This window comes from Polypterus senegalus, chromosome 10 (genome assembly GCF_016835505.1).
Source record: "Polypterus senegalus isolate Bchr_013 chromosome 10, ASM1683550v1, whole genome shotgun sequence".
Classification (NCBI taxonomy): domain Eukaryota; kingdom Metazoa; phylum Chordata; class Cladistia; order Polypteriformes; family Polypteridae; genus Polypterus; species Polypterus senegalus.
This window is the reverse complement of record NC_053163.1, coordinates 70,858,579-70,886,129: the sequence shown is the minus strand read 5'-3', so window position 1 is coordinate 70,886,129 and position 27,551 is coordinate 70,858,579.

The window sequence follows — 27,551 nt, the reverse complement described above, 5'->3', positions numbered from 1 at the left end:
TTATTATTGGCCTGAAGCTCACCATCAAGTTAGAATATTATGTTAAAGACAGATCATGCAGTTTAGAAAATGAATGAGTGCATGTGAAGGAACATTATGTGCCTCTTATATATTAATGGTACCAGTTTTGTAATAAAAAAATCTTAATCTTAAAATATTGTGCTTTTGCTTTGACTGTATTTAGGTTGCCAACAAATGTCAAATCTTTGATTTGGTGCTTAAACTACATTATGTTAATATCATGTTCTCCTGTGACAGTGTGAAAGCCAATAATTGAAAAACATGGGACATAGAAATTATATAACAGTTTTCTTACAATAATGTTACTTGAAAAACTTCATATGTTAACATTTAAACAGCATTCATTAGGACTTTCAACCTTTTATCTGCCTCATTCATAACTGTGTCTTCAAGGGTGAAGCATGAGGTTTCTCCTGATAGGAATGACTAAAGTTACCTCCAAGGAACAGAAAGAAAAACTATGGAGGGCTGTCAAGAGTTCAAGAATCCTTCAAACCAGTAAGTATAAAAAGAAAGGTCACAGTGGAGGCAGGTGGGGAGCTACTCCTCAGGTAACAGAGCAGGCCATATAGATGTACGCAGAATTGGGTGCAAGGATACTGGAGACATCAGATGCAGTTATAGCCGGGCATTCATGTAAATAAGGACTGCTGCCTCTGGTGTTCACGTTTGACTCTAGGGATTGATCAGAACATAGCCAATGATGGATTAGGGCCATGTCGGAAACATTTTGAAAGTAATATTTTAGTAGTGAGCCATAGGGACCAGGAGGTGAGGTGCTGAAATAGTCTAAATAAAAGAGTCAAAGTGAGGGTCAGAAGCCAGGAGAGTATAGAATATGGAGTGACTAAGCCACAAAGAGAAGCAAAAAATTGAGGTTGAGGAAAGCAGGGCAAATAGGTTCCTGACAGTAACTAAATACACTTTCCCTGTCATGTAATGTTCATGAACTGTTTTGATTTTAATCCAAAAACTTGGAGATAAAATAAAATAGAAAACAAAATTAAATTGTTAAATAAAATGTTATTGAAAAAACTGTGTTGACAGTGTGTATCATCCTAAAACAAATAGAAATTAGCGCTTGAACAGACAGTGGATGATTTTAATGTCTATCTGTATCTGTAACTCAATGCACAAGAGTACACCTTTAGCTTTGCATATTCCCTCTGCTATATTTGATAACTTTACAAAGCAGAAGTCAACTGGATGCACATCGTAACAGGACTGAGAACATTATTTAGTCTCAGCTGGTTATATTGTTTCAAACATACCTTTTCTAAGCAACAACAGCAGTCACTATTTAAGTTACTCCCCAATTAAAAATGTACTTTAACTAAACATTTTGTATAATTAGGTGGTTAAGGAAAGTAATTGCAGTACCAATGAAACTTAATGAATTAGAGTGTATCTGGTGACCTTTCACCAATGTCATCTTCTCTGTTTTTCATATGTAAAACCGAAGTTGATGCTGTAAAATATTTTTAAGAATAAAATATTATTTTTAGAATTTGTGTTCTGCAGTTTAACTAAATTTCCACTGTACTGAATTTCTTCAATATCACACAGCACATTGATGTTGGGATACTTACAAAACACTAGTAACAGACTTTTGGCCTTTGCTTAGTTATTCCAATAATTGAATGTGTTTACACATATTTAAAAACCTCTGGGCTATTCCAATATTCTCCCGAATGAATGATGTTGTGTTTATATTTCAATTCAGACAACACCTCACAGGTACAATTAACACAAATTTTACTTGCCTTTAATTAACTATCCAAAAAAAAAAAATAGACTATGTAAGAAATGGGCTAGATTGGAACTAAACAGCCACATTGTTAAGGTAGCCCACCTTTTATTTCAGGAAAACATCACATACACATTTGTAAATAAATGGGGACTAGTTGAATATCAGCATTCAAATTTTCAAACCTTAAAGCTTAAAACAATAAAGAAAAACAAATATTCAATCTACAATGATTTTAGATGGACATTGACTACTTGAGCCATAATGTAGGAGTACAGCATAGAATTGGTGGCTAAAAAATAAGGAGTCTTCTAGAATTTGAAATAAAGGACACAATTATCAGAATAATAATAACAATAATAAAACTATTAATGGAAGTATATTTTGCCTTCTTGTATTTTATGTCACCCCACATCAGATGGTGTAGTTGGCAGGATTCTGATTCCTGAAATACGTTAAATAGGTAAACATTACTAAAAGACGGTATCTTTCCAATAATCCTGAGCTATGTATTTTGTTAAGTGGTTGTTGTTGGCATTTACCACTCATACATACACATTAATTAGACTAGTCTTTCAGATTTTTTGAAAAGTAAGTTGTAGATTTAATGACAGCTAAACATTTAATAAATGTACTGGATATAAGAAGAATAATCAGTCACACAATAGCTTTCTCTTTTTTCATTTTTTTATTGTATTATAGCATGCACTTAATTAAAGGTCTGCAATCCTAAAAATATGTACTGAAAGAAAGAAAGAAAGAAAGAAAGAAAGAAAGAAAGAAAGAAAGAAAGAAAGAAAGAAAGAAAGAAAGGTGTGAGTATGATTTTGCTCTACAGATTGAAATGTCTTCTTTCTTTCTCTCAACTGTTATTTTCTGATTATGTTTATTTTCTTTCCTGGACAGAACTGCGTACTGTAGGTACATACATGGCAATGCATCAAATTCAAATGCAGTTCTTAGGAGCAGGTAAATTAAAAACAGAGAACCTCATGTCATTTACTATCACCTCACAAATGCTAAACCTCATATGATTTGAAGAAAACTAATGATTTTGTTTAAAAATATGATACTTCATTAGAAGCAGCAGTGAACAAAGTGTCTTAAAATAAAACTGCAGCTTTTCTTGTAAATGTGTTTTACTGAGGCAGTTCATTTAATATCTATATTCTAAGTAGGAAAACTCTGCCTAAAATCAGAATGGCTGAAAGGAGCCAAAGGTTGAGGAATTTAATGATGATCGCACTCTTTCCCTTTCATCTGTACCATCATGATGATTTCCAGTTCTTGCTGCCATCCTGTATTTGCACCCTGCAAGCAAGAAAAAGAAAAAAAAAACATGCTTAAACAAAGGAGTCACTGTTGGATTCCTTTTTTTTCTAATTTATTATTTTGCAATCAAGTCTGTGTGGAACTTGTTTACAATTAAAATGAATGAATTTCACTGCAGTTGCCAGTAAAGGGTCAGGGAATAACTTGATTAGAGTTTTCACACATGATTGATCTGCAATAGTATTTTACTAAAATCAAAAGAGGAAAACCCCTGGAAAGTAAGGATCTAGAAAGCATCACTTAATAGAATACAAATTGTAAGTAACAAACAAAAACCATTCAGCCTTGCCACAGAAAATGAGAGTCAGTCACATTGAAGACATTTCTTATATTCTCATTGAACATGTTTCTATTCTGGTAGTCTATGATTTAACAATTAAACACATTTCAAGGCTATGCCAATGCAGCATCCTTCTGTTAAACTGGGGCTTCAAATATCATATTAATTTGGAAGTTATTATCTGTGTGAAAATCTAAAATAATTGTGTATTGTATGTTTATAATGGAGATCTTCTCGTTGTTTTTTTGAGGTAACGGATACATGCTATTAACCATATACAATATGCCATTTCATCTATTCAACTTGAAAACTGTTTGATTTTATGTCAAACAGCAGTAAAATATGTTTATAGCAATTTTCTTGAATATGTACCAGCGGGGAAATGGACAAACAAAATGGTCAGAATCCAGAAACAGGAAACTTCAGCAACCATTCTAAATTTATTAAGGACCATGGGTGGAGCTGATGGCCCACCCTAATGGAAACACTATGCTATTAAAATAAATCTCATATAAAACTTTTTTTTTTCTTAAAGAAGTTTTTATTTGTTACGTAAATAATAAGCAAATACGCTGATTAAATTCATCTTGCCCTATGCAAATCTCTTTTGCATGTTGACTATCATCAAAACAACAAAGAAACATTTTGTATGACTTCAATTACAAATTAGGTTACTGTTTCAAATTTAGCTTTAAAAAAGTTTTTTCAACTTGTATAGTATATTTTGTATTTTGCATTTTCCTCTAATACATGTCTGATAGCCACTCCTGTCAGCAAACACATCATCCTTAGCAGTACAAGTGGCGTGGCAGTCTCCACAGATCTTTAACACACGTCACACATGCCCCTGTGACAACATATGTAATAAATAAAAATGTTTCTTTGATGAAGTAAGTAAAAAATTTAAAATGTTTCAACTTTCAAAACAGTTAACCTAATCTTTTGAGCATACCTGTTGACTACACCTTGCGTACATTTCGTTACTTTTTTAAAAATAACAGTGCTTATTTTGCCACTAATTACAATAAGAAGACAAGCAAATCAAAATAAAAAGCAACATATTGTGTAATTTAGTGACCCGATATTTGCGCGATAGACATATGAGCGCCGACAAAATAGCGGCCATTAAAACGTGGCGTCAAAATCGCGCCGACAAAATCACGCCAACAAAATCGCGAAATTTTCATTAAATATGAATTACTAGTTTAAAGCATATATAATAATATTTATTTTAAAAGTCAATATTATGAGACACGGCACGCAGATAGTCCTTAAGATCACGCCCTGCATATGTAGGAAGAATTGCAGCAAGACGTCTTGATAGTTGAGCGTATTTAGACTTGCTGGCTGCCTGACTGCTGGTAATTCCGCTTTGTATGCAACGTGTTATGCCAACCCTCGACTGAGTTATTTGTCCACGTTCTCGCATGTTCCACATTGTGATAGGAAACAACAGGTTGGCTCGTCGATTGCGTCTCAATCGACCAACGTAATTGTCCTCCCAGTAATCATAAACATTCTGGAGATTGTCGGGTCTACTCTCACTCAGTTCATCGAAAGCGGACCCAACATCTTCCGGAGGAATGAAACTCAGTTCCATTAACATCTTTGAATACAGTTATAACCTAGCACATAATGTGTACATAATGCGCACGTACGTGTCCCATTCTCTTGGCCTCTCTCACGATTTTGTCGGCACGCATTTGTCGAAAACCAGTTAGTGAGTTTGTCGCCGCGAGTTTGTCCGTCACGGTTTTCTCGGCGCTCATATGTCTATCGCGCTTTTGTCGGTGAACCGTGTAATTTAAATATTATTAATGTACTTGTGCTTTTAATAATTTTAAAGGACATCTATTATGTACAATTTATGCAAGGTTTGAGGGGATTTTGCCTTCAGGTGATGTGTTCAAGCCTTTTTTGTGCTGATCATTAGACCCCACTAGGGGCATTTTAAAGGTAACCTGGAAGTGAGAGGTGACTTTCTGTGCCAAACAAGCTCTCAAATAAAGATCAGTATGGCAACAGAGTCCTCTCCAAGCTTGGACCAAATTACAGAGGGAGACTTTATTGTTCCAAGTGGTCTACTTATATTTTGTTCTTAGTAGCCATTTAGAAAAATCCACTGAAACTACTTTGAAAACAATGATTTGTGGCATGATATTATCCATCGAGTTTTTTGATTGCTTTTATTTTTCATTGTCATCTATATGATAGTTCTGAAAGTAACACTTCATGGAGTGCCACATGATTATTTACTTGTATATATTTAATAGTGTCCACTGTACTGTGTATGCAAAATAAATGTCCGTTTAAAATATCTTCAAAGCAAAGCATTAAAAATAACTGATGTCTACGCAACTTTTAATGAAACATTCATTACTTAAGACTTTGCATCCGAAATTGCTTACTTTAAATGTGACCTCTATTGTTATTTAGATTTGAAGATTGACATTTGTTCTGTCAAACTCCCAAGCAATCACTACAATGCCTCTCTTGGTCTTCATATTTTAGAAACCATATGTCACGTGAATTAAAAAAAAATAAATAAATAAATAAATAACAGCACTTCACTAATGCCATTTGTCAAGAATTTGCAAATTTAAAGAAAAATACATCTTTTTCGCAGAAAGCTTTAATTTATACTAATGCAATTGTTATACTATGTAAAAATATATGCATGAATATAAATTATTTGACCTAAAAAATCAAGTAATTTAATGATGGAACTACACAATGCTACTGTATATAGATTGAAGATACACCACTGCAAGCCAAGCAAAGTTGAGTCACTTGTGCGCTCGGTTCACTGGAAGTGGAACACAGCTTTGAAGTTCATTGAGCAACACCTCTTAAATGGTTTTATTTTTAGTTTGTTCGATTCACATTAACTGGAAAGGATTTAACCAAATGAAGTTTGATTATTTCATCATTTCCCATGGCTAGTGATATTGGACCCTTGATGTTAAATTCTTTTTCTCTCAGAATGTAACATATTAATAGTCAGTATAATGCTCCTTACTGAAACACATTTTTCTTTAATAATTATGGCACGTTTCCTAAACATCCTTGTTATACCAGGACTGACTCAATTAAAAAAAAAATTACATTGCAAGTTTAAAAAAGATTTCTCCCCTAGGATAGGCTATTTCTTTCCCCATATGTTCTTCATTGATCAACATATTGTCATAGATAATGCAGTTTACAGAAACAACAGCTTTACCACTTGCATGATAGCCAAGCTGTAAAATACACATTCACACTAGCTAATGCTCGGATTTGTGCTTCCGTGGAAAATTCTGCCCCCTGATTTGTTTTTGTGTGGTTTATCCATCTTAAATCGATATATTTCAGTTTCTGAGAAGCAAGAATCAAAAAAGATATGCAGTAATTAGTTTGATCAGCACCGCAGTTTGTGTAATCTTTTTTTTAAAATATGTGTTGCTTTAGAGGACTGTAATTGCTGAAGAGAAGTGTTGGTAAACTGCCAAGCGCTCTGCCCTGTCACTGAGATGATGAAGATTGTGATGCGTGACCATTTCCACGTGGCTCAATAAATATCCTGATCAGGCACTGCCAGCATTTATTAATGGGTGCCTTCAGAAAGCGTGCCTTGTGATTCAGTCATCAGCTGAACAAGGTTAGCTTAAATAATGCTACCACCACAGACTCCATACATAGAAAGATAGAAAAGGAAATTGATCCTAAAAGTTACAGAAAGAAAGAAAGAATATTGATTTTTGAATCTACAAGCAAACAGGAAATACAAATTTTAGATTACATGTTAGCATAAAACATAACACATTTTCCTGTTAAATGCATTATTTATTTATGATGAAGCTGAACCAACCAAATAAAAGGTTCAAAATGCATAATGTTGTGATAAAAAACATTTACTACAGTACTCTCTTCCAATGTCCTATACAATAGTTAACATTATCATTAATGAAGCATGCACTGTACGATGACTTAGGTGTTCATTCATTCATTACTCAGTCACCTTGACTCCATTAGAAGGTCACAAGGGGCCAGGGCCTATCCTAGTAGGATCAGGTAGAAGCCAGGAACTTCTGTGGACAGGGTGCCAGTTTATTACAAGACAAAATACTCAAATATCCACACTCTTTCAGTCATACTGAACAAACATAGAATAAACACTACATGACGTATATATGTTATTGGAATGGGGGACACCAGAATACCCAGAGAAACCCAAAACAAACAGATAGAAAACATACACTTTCCACGTTAAATGGTACTCAGGCTGTCATTTGAAATGCATTCTCTAAAACTTAATGGCCATGCTGTTAATGGATTGACTAGTCCTTGCATAATTTAAATGAAACGTCTCTAACCTTATCAGAGGGTAACACTACATATTTTATGTGGAACTAAAAAAAAGATTTCAGTCCATCACAGGACACATTCACACAAACTCACTTAGCAGAGGTGGCAATTAACCTGGATACAGATTTTTTTTTTTTGTTTGAAAAAAATCCAAAATATTTGAAGAAAACCTTTATAAATACAGGGAGAATGTGCCAATTTTTGCAATATGTCCCGACTAGGCACTGTGGTGGTTAAAGTGGTGAGGAAGCAGCATTACCCACTGAACAATGTCCCACATGCGTACTGTTGTAATTATTAATATAACCATTTATGACTATGATGTTCACTTTAAATGGTAGCTGAATGAAATACAGACTGATAGCAATTTGTTTTAAACGTTGAATCTACATTTTCTTCATTGTGGGCAAACAGCAATCAGTATCATGCTAAGTATAACTGAGTCATTGATTTTTTCGAAGGACATTCAATAACATCGATGCTCAAGTCAGAAGGTTTATGTCATAACTTAGGAGTAATATACCTTTGAACTGCTGAATTCCATTTTCTTTTGAGGGTTGACTGTTGTTCATATACTAAAGGAGACCTAAGGTGTGCACTTTACAAGAGCTGATCTTCTTGAGAAAAAATGCATTAGTTGATTTGAATGTGATCATAGCTGTGTGTATTCCTATTCATCCATTTTCTAACCTGCTTATCCAGGCAGGACCTAACCCTGGACAAAAAGCCACTCCATTGCAGAACACACAAATGTGAAAAGGCATGTTAACTCATAGGGAGTTCATTTAAGGGTTTCTATTAACCAAACATACATTTCAGTCAGGTACGTGCCAGCCTGTAGCTGTATATACCAGTAATTATTAGGAAATTAAAACATTTGAAAGTTTCTTCTGAATGTAGATCTAGATTGAATCTAGATACAGTTCCACTGTATGTGTTATTGAGAAGTGGAAAATGTATAAAATTTTAAGACACGTCTTAAAGAATCGTCAACTCTATTTCCTTTAATTACACCACAGAAAGATGGTCCTGTCTGTTCCACCAAATATGTTAATGGGCAGAGACACTGAGGGAAATATACTGCTACATAATATTCCACCATATTTAGCTAATAAAAAACAATTAGCTTGTTCAAAAGGCAACTTATTGACCCCAGTTTTATAAGCTGTTCATTAAAGAATATTTGTGTTGCAAATGTTCACAATGCATTTTATCAGTATATAGTAATGAAAACAAATTCAATTTTGTGCAAATGACAAAAAAAAAATCATATCATGTTGTTCAACCAAACTAAACATCTCTGCTGACTGAGGAGCTCAAAAGGTGTCTATTCTTTGAAAGGTCTGACAGAAGAGATGCTGGATGCGACTAAACAGCTCTGAGTGTTGTATATCCAAATCGAGAGCCCTGGGGTGTTCTGGTTGGAGCCTCTAGTGACAGGATGTATTTTCAGCAACCAATCAAATCATGTTGCTTTGTGAGTTTTCTGAAAGGTAACCTACAGACCCGGTAGCATTACATTCACCCTTGTGCCTTCAGCAAACACAGTCATGGGCTTAGTCAGTGGTTCCTTTGCTTCACTGTACGACTGCTCTCATTTCCTCCTCTGTGTGGTCTCTTAAAACTGTTGTTATCAGCTTTCTGTTTATTATTGTGTTCAGTTTAAAGGGAATTTGCCAAGTGATCCCTGGACTCCAATCTTTAGGCCTGTTGTCAGGACAAATTAATTTCTGTGGAAACCCACTGCGCCTCAGATACTATCAAGGAAATGTAGGATTAATGGAATCCCTGTATAGAAGCTTTGTGCCTGCTGGGGGGAGGAGAGGAGGAGGGGAATAGGATGGTTAAAAAACAAAACAGAAAAAGAGAAAACCGTCAAGGCCCAGAAGAACATTCACTCGCCTATAGCTTACGGACACACAAAGAGCTTCAGTCTTCATGTCAGCATAATGTTTCCCCAGATATCGCAAAAGGGTATGGTCTTGAATACTCGGAGTAAAGGTGACTCAATCAGAAAAGCAGTATGGAGACTCTGGGAAGCAAATGGAGAGCCTGACACGTATAAGGGAGGGTATTTCACCAGGGAAGAAAATTAAAGCATGACCCTCAAGTCAGAAATCAATATTAGATGTGTCTTTTCAGCTTGCTGGATTAAAAAAAAAACGGGCATTTAGATTCAGAACATCTGGGTCGCTGAGTGCTATATGTAACTGTATTCTGCATGAGGGGATAACGTCATAGCCAACATGCAATTCCTTCAACACTCAGCTATGGTGGGTTATGTCTTATTATATGAAGACAAGTGGGCTTCAGGGATCCAAAGAGGGTCACGTCTAAAGCGTGAGGGCAATGTTTTATATTATTAATCATTGCCTGTTTGTATATTGGTGTAAGAATCTGACTCTTTAACTTTCGCTGTATCACCAGAATAAAGAGGGCTTCCAACTTATTCTGTTAATTACAAATTGGCTCTCATCCCTAATCTGCAAGGAATGCCTGTCAGTTATAATGTGCCTAACATCAGAACACTTCCGTTATGACAAACCCGATGAGAAAAAAATTTTAGCTGTTCATTCATACTACATTTAACACCTTGAGATTCTCACTGAATTTCAGCTCGGCATTGCACCTTAGGCAAACTGCAGTACTTTCCTTAGGAATGAGCCCAACTGGCATTTAAAATTCAGATTCAATATTTCTGGGTAAATAATTTATAATTATAATATATATTTGAGTAGTATGAGCATTTAAATCCAAAATAAGACCATATTTTCACATTATGTGATCATACTGAAAACATAAGTGCTGTAGCTGAAAGCTGAACCACCCTGATCATTTACTTTAGTTCTGAACTCAAATTCCATTCACGCATAAAGACCAATTTTTGGACTTTGGGGTATTTGCTAGATATAGTATATTACATTACATGCGATGTCCCGGTGCCTCATCTGATTCTGTATCCCCCGCCAATAACCCACGTTGGAATAAACATTGAGGAAATGAATGAACATGAAAAACAGGAATACACGCAATGCTAAAATTAATACAATTGTTATTGCACAATTTAACAGTGTGTCCCAGTTTAACCAAAAAAAAGGAAAAATGAAAGAAGCTGGCACAGGTATTGAAGGGCACAAATCAGGCAGGCCAGCTTTTTGAACTTTTTTTCTTTCCATTTAGAATTGTTATGAAATTAACAGCAGGCTGAAGGGAAAGAAAAAGATGGGAAATGACGCAGAAGCTTGAAGTCCAGCCAGCAGTCCCACAAGCTGGCATTTTGCTAACCAGGACCTCACCACATTGCTCTCAGCTTCAAATTCTAGTTAACACTGCTGAAAAAGATTGGGTGCAGTGATTAAAATAATGATGCGAGATTATAAATATACAACAGTCAAACATCTCACCTTTGATTAAACAGAATAATAATGGCATTTACATTTTGCTGTAGAGCTGCTCACTCTGATCTGATTTTTTCCCTCTCTTTTTCTCTCTCTTTTTTGTATGTCTGATATGCATCGTTTTATAGGTTAATTGTTTTATTCTATTATTATTATTAGATTTTTCAGTCTTCTCTGTGTGAGAGAGAAAAGTATTTCTTTACGCTTTGTGGAGAATGCAATTAGGTATCTGAAAGAAAACTTTGGAAGAGCGGCCTTTTACCTCTAATGTTACCAATTAGAGTAAGGATTAATTTAAAAGAAAAACACCTAGAAATGATAGCCTCCATATTATACCTCCAGGGCTAGTCAAGTGTGAATTTCTTTCATACTTTTACTATGTAATCTATCTCAGGGTCAAGCAAGCGTTTTTAGAATATTAACAGCCAATAATTATCAGCCTGGGCTGCAAATCTGTTTAGGGTTCTCGCTAAATCAGGATACCTTTAAATTCAGACTTTTCTGCTAGAAAGCTCACTCTATCCAGATGGGCATGGCCTAATGTTCTTTAAGTGAGCCCTTTAGTCTGCATATTCTCTGATAGACAGTGGTTGTGCCCACTGTCCAATTTTCCTTGTAATAATTTTTCTGCATTTCTGGAAATCATTCCACTTCCACATTCTACGGTACCTTCCACAATGTTCATCATCATAAGTAGCTTTTTGATAACAGAAAAGAAAACAACACAAATAACTGTATGTGCTCAGGTTATCTTGATAGCACTGACACATGGGAAGCATCCTACTTTCTGAAATCAAGCAGAAAATGTCTTTTAGTGTAGATTTCAGGAGATTTTATGCACAGATGTAAGAGTCGCTCTACCCCGAGTCTCATTGTGATAAGGTTTGGCATATCAATAAGTAGACCTTTTTCAAGTTTCTGGAGTCTCCAACAGCTACCTACAGAAAGTCAAAAAATACTTCAGGAAAGAGAGATCATCTTTATTTGTTTGCATTTGAAATAAGAGCCGCCTGAATTAAGCTATCAATGTGGGGTGACCACAATGTTTTATTGATATTGCTATTGATTTGGTTACCTAAAGGCACCTCTGTATACGAGCGGCCTTATGTTAGTAATCAATCAAACCTGAGCAAACTGTTCCTATCTGAGTAATAACAGTAACAAATTAGCAAGGCGTCATTTCAAACTACATATTTAATCAACAGGCAATAAAAACAGATAGACATCATCAAAATAATTCATGACAATTTATTTCAGTTGCACAGGGAGACATTATATTTCATATTGTGAAACAGATGACAGGATTATATATCAATTAAGAGGTGTGGGTTATGCCATCAGCAGTGGTAGAGTAACTGAAAGCTGGAAATATCGTATAGGCGTCGTCAGCGCTCCAAGTTTCAATTACTTGCATTTTGTTTAGTCATCTGTTATGGTTTATATTGTGCTGTAATCTGATCATTTATTTTTCCAATTCACTCTTTCGTGAATGACTGTAAAATAATTGGCCTCTATACATTTGCATATTTTTTTTTCCTTTTGCGACTAATAACATTCAGTTAAATGAAAGTGGACTGTCAGATAGATACTGCATCAGAGTGTAAAGAGCAGTGTGGAACAATTAGACCTCATGTAATCATTTTAGAGGCTTGCATGTTGAATTAATGATTGGGTTACAAATTGAAGTTAATGGTGTTGTGTTTTTTGTGAAGGTATTTGATAAGTCTATATTTTCTAAGGTCTTTTTTTAACAGCATGTTGTGTGTCTGTAAGGTATTTCAGTAACCATGCTCTTTCAGGAAAATTATAAACTCGTGCTGTGTAAGTATGATGAGTCATTTTCCTGCAGTTACTATAAACATTTCATCTGAGTTTCAGCCAATCAAAAAATGTTAGATTTTATTTATGTTTTATAACGTAGGAGAGTTATGTAAGATGGGCCGTGTCTATCCCATTTACTTCAAAATACTTCAGTGTATGTTTTTATTGTTTGGTCTTGCATAACAACGTAATATCCAACCAAAGGTCCTCCATTTGAAACCATTCTGATCCACTTTAGGATCTCTAAGGGCCTGAGCCTAACCTGGCACGATCTGATGTAAGGCAGGAAACAAACCTTGATAACATGACCGTCTATTGCAGACAATGTATTTAAAGGTTAAAAATGTGAGGTAGATTATTACCAATTATGTATGCAAAGCTAAAAAAAATGCTTTACATGTATAAGTCATACAAATGGCTAGGCTGAACAATATTTGAAATGAGGGCTGGTTCAATAATGGCTCCTGTGCACTTAATACAGATGCATTTTCAATGAAAATGTTTGCCCACCCTACAAGGGGTGACATTTCTAAAATGATTGTGTGGTGTTGGGGCCTGCTGGTAAAGCTGATCACGTGGGGCAGAAAAGACATGAATGTGGCCACCCGCATGAAGCTGGCTGGCTAACTATACCACCACAGAGACTTGGAATTAAATGAAGAAGGATGCAATCTAAACAATGTATACTGAAATGCAGATAAAATAAGACTAAGATATCATAGGATCATTTATTTGAGGCCTTTCAGTTAGAAGAAGGCATTGTATTTGTTGATTTTCAAACCCTGTTGTGAATTTATGTAATAATATAACCTTTCTCTTTGTGGCAAAATATTAAATGTATATTGTCCATGGCCTTAAACTGGCCTTCTTTTTCAGACCAAAATCAAACTCCGTCCAGTCCGTGTGTTTTGATTCACATTTTGACGCATTTATTTAAATAATTGAGCCAATTCATTAATCGAATGTTTTATTTTGGCCACAGCAATATCTCCCTACAAAGCGCAGCATTTTGCAGAATTTAGATATCATTTGTTGTGATTTTTAAGGGTGCTGTCCTTGTGTAGGCACACATTGAATAACACAAGTGCCGAGAACCTCAAATTACCGCATCACCTTGAGTAAACATGCTAGGCCCGTAACGCACATTTGTTTGCCTGTGCCACCTGACTACTTTTCTTTCTTTTTGATTTATTTATTTACTATATGACAACAGTGGTCATTCCAGCCTGATAATCATTCTTCATTTTGTTGGAAAATGGTAAAAGTTAAATAAAGCAAATTTAAGCATTGTTGTTGTCACATTGCAAAAGGTAAAAATGACATTAGGGCCTGAATGTGTTTTTTCTTTCTTTTTTGTCTGCTTTGGAAAGATGCACAGTGATCTTGATGACATTTACATAAAGGGGAATTAGTATTCATAGGGCAAAATGGAATATATAAGCAAAGAAGGGAGATGTTTCTCAGCATGCAAAGGTCAATTGAAACTGAAATAATTATTCAATAACATTCTAAATTATTGCCAGGTCTGTGATCCTACAGGAATACTCCATTGCATATATTTGCTCATTTACAGCGCTGCATTTCTATCACCAAATAAAAGTGTCGTCTGTGCTTTATTCATGTATTTTTTTATTTACATTAAATTTAAAAAAATCAAAAAAGCTCCAATTTTTGAGCGCTCACCAACATGTGTTTAGCAATGCTGAGAAGGTAGCCATCTTTCAAAAGAACACCATTTAGTTTACATTTCTTTTAGGTTAATGTTATGACCATTGACTTAAAATTTAACTGGGAGGCAAAAAATAGAGGTGAAGAATGAATAAATAATAGCATGGATTTATTTGATTAAACAATTTGTTATTTGTAGCTTCACTCAGTATACCCACAGCAAAACCTTAAATGATACGATTGGAAACAAAATGGAAAATTATGGAATTTTTCTTTAAAAATAAAAGCAACTAATTAAAGAAGAGTGGCAACCCCCATGAATGCACTAGGGAGGCTGACCTGGACATGTAGTACTTTAACCCTAATGAACAGGAAGCCATCTGAGATTACGGTTTTCAGCACCATTCCTTGTCCTTTTCTTTCATTATTTTTAACTTTCGTATAATGGTTAGCTTAATTTATTCTAGGCGAGTTGGCATATTCATATTCTTTATTTAATACCATTAGTCCTTAAGAATAAAAGTACTGCATATTAAAGGGGGCTTGGTATTGCTATATAAATGTCCATCTGTTTATTCTAAACTTTTTTTATATTATTTAGGAAAATTAATACTGCTCTCCAATTAAATTTTTTATTTTCACATTTAGTTTGTGTCTAGCTGATATTTCACGTGTTTTAATTATTTTCTCTGCTGCATTTATCCCTAAACCAAAAAACTACTTATGTAATTTTTGGCAATATGACAATGACTGGTGTGTTTAAAAAATATCTAGTTTACACAAACTGCAGCATTTTGAATAATAATAGACATAATATCTACATTTGGCTGAAGAGTAACTGGCTCTCTATCGCTTACTTATAAAGGCATGTCTTTAATGAGTGGATTAAAATGATGTTCAGTTTATGCTCTGAAAGATCAAAACAGGTACACAATTTGAAAAATATAAGTGCCGTGAGTACTGCAGATTGCAGAAAACTCTTTGTGGGCCTTCAGCTTAAGAGGACGTCTGTCTGTTTTTGTCGTCACGTTTCTTTGAATCTTACCTTTGATTACATTGTAAAAAGGATAGCTACGTTAACAAGGGTCAAGTTATAAAATCACCACCAAGCTTTTAATTTGCTACTGTACATAAAAATGCTATTGTTCAATAAAACTCCTGTGACATTTTTAGAGGAAATCAAATTAATAATAATAATTCATGTTCATATCCACACAATAGCATTTTCAAGCATTTGAATAATTTATTTTCAGCACTATAAGTAGCCTTGATTTTCTCTGTGTAGTACTGTACACAGTATGCGTGGTATGTTTTGTAATACAATATGCGTGTGTGTGTGTTTTCAAAATTATTTCCATTTTCCACTGTTCTTTCTTTTTGTCATAGCAAACAAACTTTGACAATGTTCAACAAATGTCTACAAAGCATTACGTGTACATATATATATATAAATGTGTAAAAAACTGCACCTTTAGCCAAGCAGTATTCTCAGGTGAACCTGTGGGCCATCCCATTGATTTTTAAGATCCAGCTTACAGGACTGTAACATCACTATTGAAGACAGTGGTACCCACAGACCACCACAAAGGCTCCACACTTAGCATTCTGCTTTGTCTGAATCAGGATTTTACTTACAGTGAATGTATCGATGAAAAAACAAAAGCTTCAATGCACACGTTAGGGACGTTTAAACATGCACAAAAGCGGTCAACAGAGCTATGTTTGTATTAAGATGGTATTCGTTATTTCAATTGGCAGTGAGGGGCTTGTTGAGATGAATGTGTTAGGACCTTTAAATGTGACTTAGTAAGCACAGAGTATGTGATGTTTAAAAGGTGAAATAATATTATGGTTAGAAACATATCAAGCAGCTCAAAAGGATGCTGTGCGTCTTCAATAACTGGTAACGTCACTAATAACCAAGAAGCCAGTATGAAGCAACAAATTATGCAACATGTAATTTAATGTCAATTTTTACATTTTCATTTTTAACACTAAAATACTTTGTCCATAATATGCGCACCTTTTCTTAGTAAAAGAACTTTTAAAGTCCCTATGATTTAATTAATACTTACTGGTTTATATAGTCAAGGAACCCATGAAAACTGCATGACATCCCAAGGGTTTTTTTCTCTGCGTCTTTATTTTCTGATACATTTTATTGAAATTTTTTTAAACATCTTCTCCCCCCTTCCATATACGTAATTCGCAGATTCAATTTCAAGGGGCTTCGAAAATCACTCAACCAAGTCAGAAGTTGGCCGCATACTTTTTAGTCAAAACATTGGAACTAAAGTACTTCATTATTGAAAAATAATGTTACACCTCAAAAGAGCTCCCATACTGTTACTTTTGCCAACATTTTGTCTGACTGTAAATTTAAGCACTGAATGTTTAACATATATGCTGCCATGCTTGTAGTAAGATTGTCCTTTAAAATGTTAAGCAAGAAACCCGAAGTTGAGCAAGAAAAAGCTTGAAACGTATATATTTCGAATTTACTTTTGGACAGTCATTAGTGCAAGATTACACATTTTATGGCATTAAAACAAATCATCGAAACATTACAGCCTGTGAAAGGGTTTGCTGGGAAAAATGTTCTTGCATGTGGTGCATATGAACTCAATAGCATTAAATCAACCTCTGTGTTGTCCATGCTTCTTTTATTTATTGTGAGTGATTATTACTGAAATATGGCAACATATTAATTATTCATATTAATATTAGCAAAAAAATATAAGGGTAAGAAACATCTTTACAAATTTAATAATCCACCTCTTACAGGAATACGTCTGTGTGTAGAGGTAAAGAAATGCTATTAATTAATTAATTAATTGGAATTTAGCACTTTTTGCAATTATTAGTTGCATGCAATATCAGTTTTGTTAATGAGTGCTGACATACGACGTGAAGGTTTTAAGCTGTGGACCTTTTTGTTACTGGATACAAAAGATGTTGATGTTAAGTTGGTAACTTTGTGTATTTAGGTAAAAGATTTAGTGTTTTTTTTTTTTTTTCATTATAGTAGCTTCCAAGACAAAATGGCAATCCTTTTCCAGCCAACTTTTAATTAATTATATAGTTAATTTATTTAATAGTAGAAATGCCATGTTTTGTTTTTGCTTGTGCCTGTTTTTTTAAACACATTTCATTTTGTCCATCCATTCATTTTCCAGCGTGCTTTTTCACAGTCAGGTTTATTGGGAGCCAAAGGTTAGCCTTAAAACAACGTGAGCAAGGTAGGAGCCAGCCTATGACACAATTCAAGTGCATTGCAAGGCTCTCTCCGACATGAATCCAAACCCTCGCCCCTGCTGGGCCAATTTACAGCCACCAAGCAACCTGACAGCATGTCTTGGAATTGTGGGAGGAAACTGTTAATCCAAATATAAGTCTGAAAATGAAATGTGCAAATTAAATATTGAACAACATCAAATATTTTCATATGAACAAACAGATGTTTTGATCAATACAGAGGATTCAGACTTAACAAAATGAGAAGACAGTGTGACTGTTAAACACATGTACTGTATTTTCTTTCCTTAAACTCAGGTCCCACCTTATAAATTAAATTGTTCCACTAATATACTGATTTGTTTTGCTACAGTAGTTTTGGTTTCAGAAGTACTGTCTGTACTTATTGGAACATTACAATAATCTAAAGTGGACCTACTGGTAATAATATTACAGTCATCAGTTCTTACCACGTATTGCATCCTAATCTCAATGCTAATCTACCACCTAACACTTTCTGATCTGAAATGTATAATTTATATGCCAAGCTAAACAAACAGTACTGGGCAAAGTAAAGGGCAAAAAAATAGCCTTCTAATGTTAAGGGGAGAGAATATGATTTGACTGTATTACAGCCAGCAAATAAATCGAGGAGGGCATGCAGCTCTCAATATTCCACAAAGGTCCCTCCTTTGTATAGAGGAAGAATAGTGTGCATTTCAGTTCTGTGATAGAACAGAAAAAAGGGAAGAAAAGGAAATTATACATATATTCATGTTTACTTATGAGAGATCAATATAGGAAAGAAAGAACCCAACAAAATACCTATAGATGCATACTACACAATCACTATTATGTAATGTGGAGCTCCAAACCAGGCATACGACGCCTGAAACACTCTTGTGAGAACAAAACGCAGCTATTTTACATTTTTCCCCTGGCAAAGTTTACAAAGATAATTTTACAAATGCAGTACAGGACAACTGCTTATACTGCACATTCTTCCAACTAGAGCACTAACTTTTTCAGGGTCACATAATGATTCTGACCCTCATGAGGGTCTATTGGAATAAACAGATTCTCAAAAAGAAAGGAAGGAATGGACAAATCATTTAGCTATCTGGCTACACTCACAACAGGCATTAACCTATTGACATGGCTTGTGGAGTGTATGCACTATATATGTATTGTTAAGAAAAAAGAGAGAGGGATAAATAAAATCATTACACTTTCTTATTGATTGCAATTGTTATGTTTGAATAAAATGGTGGAAACATTACCATTTTCAAAAAATATGCTGACTTGAAGGTATGTTTCACCTTCTTTCATCAAGTAAGTTGGTGAAAATGAAACCATGAAAACGAGAGGTTATGAAGAAGGACAGTTTTGTGCAGATATTTTTAACATAGACCAATCCGCCTTGTGTGAAAATTAACATTAAGCTCAGGGAGAACATGTCCAAGAATGAAAACACTAGAAGACCAGGTAAAGGTACATTCTGAGTAGTAATGGAAGGCACATTGGGTCTAAAACTGGAAGCGTATTTTAAAGAAATAAACTACACAAAGCTGTAAAAGCACCAATTTAACTTAGCAGAATACATCAAAACCAAGTAATGCTGGGAGATGTTCAGGCCAATTGATATTTTCTGTAATAACACCAGACATACAATGCCTGAAATACTACTGAGATAACAAAACACCAGGATTTTGCATTTTTTTGCCCTAGCAAATTTTACAAAAGTAATTTTACAAATACAGTACGGGTCAACTGCTTATAGTGTATAATGTTTCAACTAGGACACTAACTTGTTCAGGGCCACATTGTGATTTAGGATTGTCTATAGGCTAAACTGCTGGAGTACATGCTGTATGTAACATACCTATTCAAGCAATGTCTCTCCTACACACTGACTGATTACCAAAGAGTTTATGCTTTAAAACAAATGAGAATGAAGATTGAAAAGATGTCAGCTATCAGCATTGAAGAGTAAAATGATTCAAAATGATACTGATTTCTGGTTAAAAACTTTAACCCACTTTTTCACAGCAACACAACTGCATTCCACAGACAGATATCCCTTGTTGTCTCCAGATAAAAGCTGACAGTGAAGCACTTGCCAAACACTTGCCAAAAGTGGGACGCTGGGGTACTGACCCAAAGACCCCATCTAAATTTTCCTTGAAATTTCACTTCCCTACCTCAGGCAGCATGTCAGAGTCCTTCTGAAAAAAAGAGTCAAATGCATTCTTGCAAGGATCAGCCAGATGCATATCTGTATTTCAGCACCCCAACCAAGGAATTGGGCCTCCGTGGAAATCAGAATGCATGCTTCAAGGAATATCCTGCATAAACAATTCAAACTACTTGAGGACAAAACCTCTTTTGGAATTGTCTTTGAGGCTGTTCCATTTATATATATATATATATATATATATATAACAAAGAACTCCATAGTAAATGCAAAATACAGAATGTTTAAGACCAGCTATTCTTTGTTAGTTAGTTTCTGGTCTGCACTTCATTAATGTTAATATTAATATTTGTTTTGCAAGCCAGGTAATACTAATTAAGCAGCAAACATCATATATCTGATTCTTACGACTGAGCAGTACACTTCTGCCTGTTTAAATAGGTGTCAAAGCTAGAAAAAAACGATTTCAGAGATACACCATATGTTCTGATTTCGCCTCTTTCTAAACTGGTGCAAACCCTATTTTGTGGAGTGGTGACTGGGGTTCAGGTGAAAACTAAAGCATTTAAGAACTCTGTTGGGGGATTTCCCTATAAAACCAAGGTAGAGGTCAATAAATAAGTATGTGCAGACTGGAACCCAAATCCTCAAGGGTGAGTGTAGGCTAATTAATAATTAATGCCAGAGACACTGTGTTTGAAATGCAGATGTGATAACTGCAGGCTTGGCAAAGCTTTTCAGAGGAAGCAGATTTGGAAGCTACAGGGAATTGGCACTCCCTAGCCGGCTGGCTCTGGAAGTAGACCTGGGTGCAAAGCAGGGCCGATGGTTTAGATTAGATTCCCCTCAGCTGTTAATTACCTGAACCCACTTTGAAGTTCCTCCCTCTTCAGAACTGCAGGAAAAAGGGGCTGGTTCAGCTAAGGGACTTGGGGAGAGGATCAAATAGATAACTTGAAGGTGGGGGGAAGGGTGCAGATAAAAAGAGATAAATAAGTAAAAATAAACAAATCAGAAAAAAAGTGAGATTTGAAAATTTCATTCCATACATTTTCCATCCTCAGACGTTTTGGAGGGATGTTATATATCCCATTATTAGATGACATTACTTTTGAATGTACATTCTCCAAAGCAGAAAACTGCTGTATAAAATTATGCAACATTAGGCACAAACTTGCCTCATGTCAATGGCAGGCAAAATACAGATGATTCATTTCACAATTTAGTCATTTTTATGTGCAAGTAAATAAAACATTTTAAATTAGAACTTGTTTTGGAGCATACATATACTATATATATATATATATATATTTCTTGTTTGCATAACAGATGTAAAATGTGCCTCTTTTGGGTGCCATGAACAATATCTTTATTACCTTTATAAAACCTGTGAATAGTCTGATGTGGTTATCACTTTTTTCACCCCAAAGTAGACCCTCTCCATCACTAATTGTTTAACATATTGTCATTTTTATTGTCTTACTTTAAATATCATAAAATATAATATATTTTAAAATATGACGCTATTTTTGGATGTAAAAATTCCACTTCTATGAAGAGGTGTTCTGTTTAGCTACAGTACCTATGCAGACCTGCAGTGGTCCACAGCTGGAAGCTGCAGACACTTCAGTGTACACTTTAGAGTGCATGTATTCACTGGGTTTCTCTTTATATCTTATGTCTTTGCCAGGTCCAGGCACAGAAAATCCATTACAACGAATTCTTTCCAATATAAATGTTCATTGCAAAACGTTTAGAACAAAATCTTGTTTCATATTAATGAAATGTGAATAAGATCTGACAAGACACACTATATTGTAAAATAGGAGCTTTTCAATGGTTTATAACGTGTTACTAGCATTTCATTGTATTAACACATTTTAATGTAATCACAATGTTATTCATCTACGCAAACATATTGGACAAAAAAAAAATGCGTTTAACCGCATAGAGCTAACAATGTTTTAAAAGTAACCTTTCAGATGTTGAAAATAAAAGCAAATGTACGCATTCTCAAGACCAAATTAATTCTAAAACACAAAAGGCTCCGAAATCTTTAATGGCAACAAAAGGCACGAAAATCTCTCTTTTCTGTGCATTTACACATATTATTTGTTAACTAAAAGATATATTTAACCTATTTGTTGTTTTGCAACTACACACCTTTTTTTGCAAAGTAATTTCAATATTATCTCACTATCTCAATAAATAAAGTTGTTTTCACATACTCAAAACTGTTTACAAATTTTAGACATTAATGTCATGAAAACGTCATAGTCAGAAAAATTCAAGGTTAAGAAGTGGAAGTTTTCACTCGAAAGGCCAGGGTTACGGAAAATGAACATCCTGCCCAAAGTTTGATATCGTGGGGCAAAAAGAAAAAAGCGACCGACAAGTAAAATCTCCAAGAAAATACAACGCTGCCTCGTTTGGAATTACATGAACGGGATATCCACACAAATATAGATATACAGAAAGTAAAATCCTTTGAAATTTTATTTTACCGCGCAACGTCGTGGCCACCAAGAGTTGAAATGAGTATTATTTTAATGTAATAAACATAACAGACACAGAGACCAGAGATGAAGTTATCCTCTGTTATTCAGGAAATAAAAAGAGCACGTCATCAACTTAAAACATAACTTTTAACTACGCAAAAAGTAAGTATTTTGTGGCTTATTATTAAAACAGACATAACGCACAACGACTAGCCCAAAATATAAAATAGTTATTTATTAATTTAAAAGTAATATATAACTTAATGTGCTAAAAAAGAAAGTGAAATGTATATATTAAATGACGGAGATTATTGGTCATCTTTCTCGCTCAGCTTCATATGTTTATTTTTACTTTTTATTTTTTGCAAAGAAAACATAATAAATAATACAGAACACATTTCTAAAATGTACCTGTGTGTTGAAGATAACTTTTTTCTCCCAGCTGCTGTATCTTAAAAAAGAACAGACAGAGCTCATCGACAAAAAGACACTGCTTTCCAAACTGTGTTAAGACACATTTAACCTCTAATACTAAATGCCTCATGAATATTAAGTTACGAGAAAAATATACTGCATTAATATAGCAAATAGAATAGAATGCCGAGTAAAAATTACAGATGAAATACAACTGTTACGCTCAGAATAAATTCTGACTACATGCTAAAAAGTGAAGTATTCTTCGTATAGTTTTTACAAGTCGTTTTATTTGGTTTATTAGGGTTACACTACGAGATTATTGTGAAAAGACTTTCAAAAAGATCGTTTTAGTATACATTCTGCTTATTTTTATGCATATGAGATGCTCGGTGTTTATGAATTTTCATAAGCTGTTGTGGAGGAGGATTCATCGGCCTTGCAAGGTGTGCGTCTGTGCGTCTTCTTCAGCCTGCGCTCTGTGTTGTGTGTGTATGTGCGTGCGCGTGTGCGCGTGCGTGCGCTTTACTCTCCATATATATATATATATATATATATATAGTATTAAAAATAAGGTGTAAGTCCAGGTTCCAAAAGCTTACTGTGAATCCAGTGTATAATGGTTTTATGTAATCGCTCAGTGACCAATATTAATACATTTAAATTCAAAAAACACTGTTCAGGCATATTTTGCTTGATAACCAGAAAAATTGATGAAAGCGCAGTGTATGATATGGGTTTTAAATCAAGAACACACTTACTTATTTATTTTTCCACTAGTAATGCAATCAGTACGAGAATAAGCAAAAAAAAAAAAAGTGGACAATCCTGAATACTGAAAGTTTTAAATGTTTTAATTTAGCTATAGGGGATTAATCACTCCTTTAATGTTATCTATTCCTGGACGCATAAAACAATGACAATGCCAAGCCGTCATTAAATTGCCGTTTTCACCTTCGCGCATGCAGCCTCAGGTGAACTGAAGACGCTTACACCTGATAAATAAAATCCATAATGTGTAGCGCACAATAAGTGGGATACACAAATTTTTCCAGTGCTTATTTGGATTGCTCTAGAAACATGCAGAAGAGATAAAAATATATATATATGATAATGGAAATATGAGTATTACAAATGTTGACGTATTGTTATTTTACCATTCTGAAATATAAGCGTTATTTAATATACCACAGCATCATATAACATTATATTAATATAATTGCATATATTATATAACGAGCTGTGTGATTATGTTCATTTTAAATGTTTATCTAGTATAAGCTATACGAAAAAATCCCATTTAAAAATGTTAACTCATTTCAATGCTGATGTATTTTCCTTATTTTGAAAATGAAATGTTATACCTTAACTGTAATACAGTACATGGATTGCATCGAAATAAATGATCAACTTTTGGCTGCAATTCATATCCTAGTACTCTTTGTTTGTGCCCCACATTCTGTTTGCTCTGGCGTTACTAATGCATTTCTTCCACTTGCCACAGATCCCACTGCCAAAACTTCCTTGAGATCTCATTTCAATCCGGTGCCTTCTTTTACAAGACCCCAGAAGCCAATGCGCGTTCATGCAATCGGTGTCCCCGCGCAGAATCACAGTTCCACAGCTTTGAAACATTTTTAAAATTAAATTAATGTCATATTTATTAATACAAACACTATCAGATGTGTATGTGTGGGTTTGTGTGTGCGTGAGAAGAAGCTAATAAAAGGTAAACTATTTTTATTGGGTATACTAAAGTATCTCCATTCATAATAATATACTTTCAAATCTTAAATATTTTTAACATTTCTTTTTATTTTAAATGCTACAAAATTACCGTAGTTCAAAAACGATTAAAAATATTATACATTGAATAAACAAAAGCGTTTTCTGAGGTATGTGTCATAAGCGCACTCAAATTAGCGCATAAAAATTTAAACCCGCCTTAATAATACATTAACGAAAAAGATCATTACATTTTTAAACCTATCTGGCTTATTCTTTTTTCCAGATTTTAAAGTATGGAATTGCTGGGTCATAAATAAAAATATAAATATTTAAATATTTTTATATATATAAAAATATGAAGATTGCAAGATGTTTACATATAAAAATATATTTAAAAAAACATTCAAGGAGATTGTATTTTCGGACTAATGGAAAAATAAAAAGAATTAACAGATTTTTCTGCCCATCTTTACAAATTTGGATAATCTTTATTATTAGTGTAGTGGATGATAATATTTTAATGTAGTCGTTTAAATGCATAGTTATTATTATTATTATTATTATTATTATTATTATTATTATTATTATTATTATTATTATTATTAAAGTTACTATATTATGTATTAAAACCTAAGATGGCAAGGGCATTTTCGGCAATTTCAAGGTCAACTCAAAATGCAAATGAGAACCAACGATAAATTAAAATATTATTTTCGGCAAAGTTGTATTTCCTAGTAAAAGTACACAAGAATAACCAGACAGAGAAAAACAAGCAAATACATAAATAAACAAATAAATAAATAATCCAATTTAAAAATAAAGAAAACCCAAATTACATAATTATAATTTCTTCTGCACTGAACTTACTGATTTGTATGTTGCGCCTTCGTGCTTACGTGGGAGTTTTGCGTTTGCACGCTTTTGCTGTTTATTTTTTTTTTTTCCAGTTATTTATTGTGACTGGCGTTTAAATCCTTACAGTACTTCTATAGGTGAGCTTGAAACAGTGTCGGCGAAGTCTACGCGGACGCTATATTTAAAAGCACCTTAATAATTTGTTAAAAAATATTGAGAATAAGATTTCTAAACCGTAATCTCTAAACACTTGTACATGTGCTTGCGCATGTTTTTTTGTATTGTTTATTCTACACGCATACAAAGCTGAAGTATGGATTCCAACGTTATTTTCCTAACGATTTGCGTGATCTATGGCGTTGCTGATGAAATCTGTTAAAGAAAATAAAACATTTTTTATTCGTTCCCCAGTAACATAATGCATCATAAAATTATCAGTGACAAAGAATCTAGGTATTGTGAACAATCATTATACAGTGTGCACATTAATAAATAATTCTATATGTTGTCGTCTAATCCTAGGTGGTTTCTTAGAAGAACACGTGGCTTTGAGTTTATAGGCAAAATATAAATCTGACCTAGAACTTGTATGTTTGTGTGAGAGGAAGAAAGGGGCCGACAGACACGCATACAGCAAGGGGGAGAAGGGGGGAGGGAGGGAGGCAGTGTGTGTGTGTGTGTGTGCGGGGTGAGGGGGATGGGGGGGGAGAGAGAGAGAGTGAGAGATCCAGAAAGGCTACAAAATCTCAGCTTCTTGCAACTGTTTGCTTTCGAGCTTCTTACTTTTCTCCCATGTCCAGGCAGGGCTCTCTATTGAATGAAGCTCTTTTATTCTGCATGGGACAGGGGATTTGTGGCTATGCTCCCCTTTTATTCAGCTCTCTATGGAAACCCGGATCATGGGGAGAAAAATGTGTGACTGAATAAAGAAAATCAGCAGAAGGAACTGCTTGAGAGCAGCATCTGTTACACTTGGAAACATAGAATATCAGTAGAGAGCTACAGAAACCCACTCCAGACTCACCCTTCCGTACAATTATATAATACACATTTCAGAAAATGCGATTGTCATTAATCAGTCTACAGCGACATTCTCCTTTTAAACGTACGAATGGATTATTAATTTCAAGATTCAGACGTTTCTGTTAAATTCGTCAGTTCAATAATTCCTTGACGTAGTCCGCCTTCTAAAATCCTCCAGAAAGAACATCAAAATGACCAATTGCTGGATAGCTAAGGCATCGTATTTAATTTTACTTTAAATGAATTGTCCATTCAGATTGCTAGCACCAAAATAATAAATAATAGGAAAAATGTACATCCACTAGAATTTAGAGCTATTCGAGCTTCACTTCCTCGTATTTTAATGCACAATTCCGAATTTGCATGCGTGTGTTTTATGGTGAAATCAAAGTAACATCTAACGTTCGACATGGTGGTTAAATCGAACCTTACCAGAGATTGGGACAAATACGAAAAATACGAAATTTCCCATATATATATATATATATATATATATATATATATATATATAACTGTTTAAGGCTTTATTACATCGTTCGTTTGCGATATTTTAACAATTCCGGGACTTTTTTATGAGTTGCAAAATACTGTGTATCTATTGTCGTTGAGTCTAAACTTCAAATAAACAATGTTTGTAATACATAGCGCAACCAGCATCATACTGAAGATATATAGTGTTAATCGCTTTATTGTATTTGGCCGCCAATTCATTTTTCATTAAAAGACAAATCTCTCCGTGATAGCGTTATGAGAATTTTTAGAAAGAAACAGCGTGTTTAATGGCATTGCTACCACACCAAAAATGCACTTTCGTAAAATCAATGAGCAAAAACTCACCTGCACAGACATACGAGATTCTTCCAATTTTCTTCTGATGCCTCTCCTTTACTGAAACTGTAGTCTTTAATGACTTTCTGGTGGCTGCAAGCCTTCTTTTATTTCTGCTAAATGTATGAAAATGTATGCAAATTTAAATCAAGCTTAACCTAGGAGC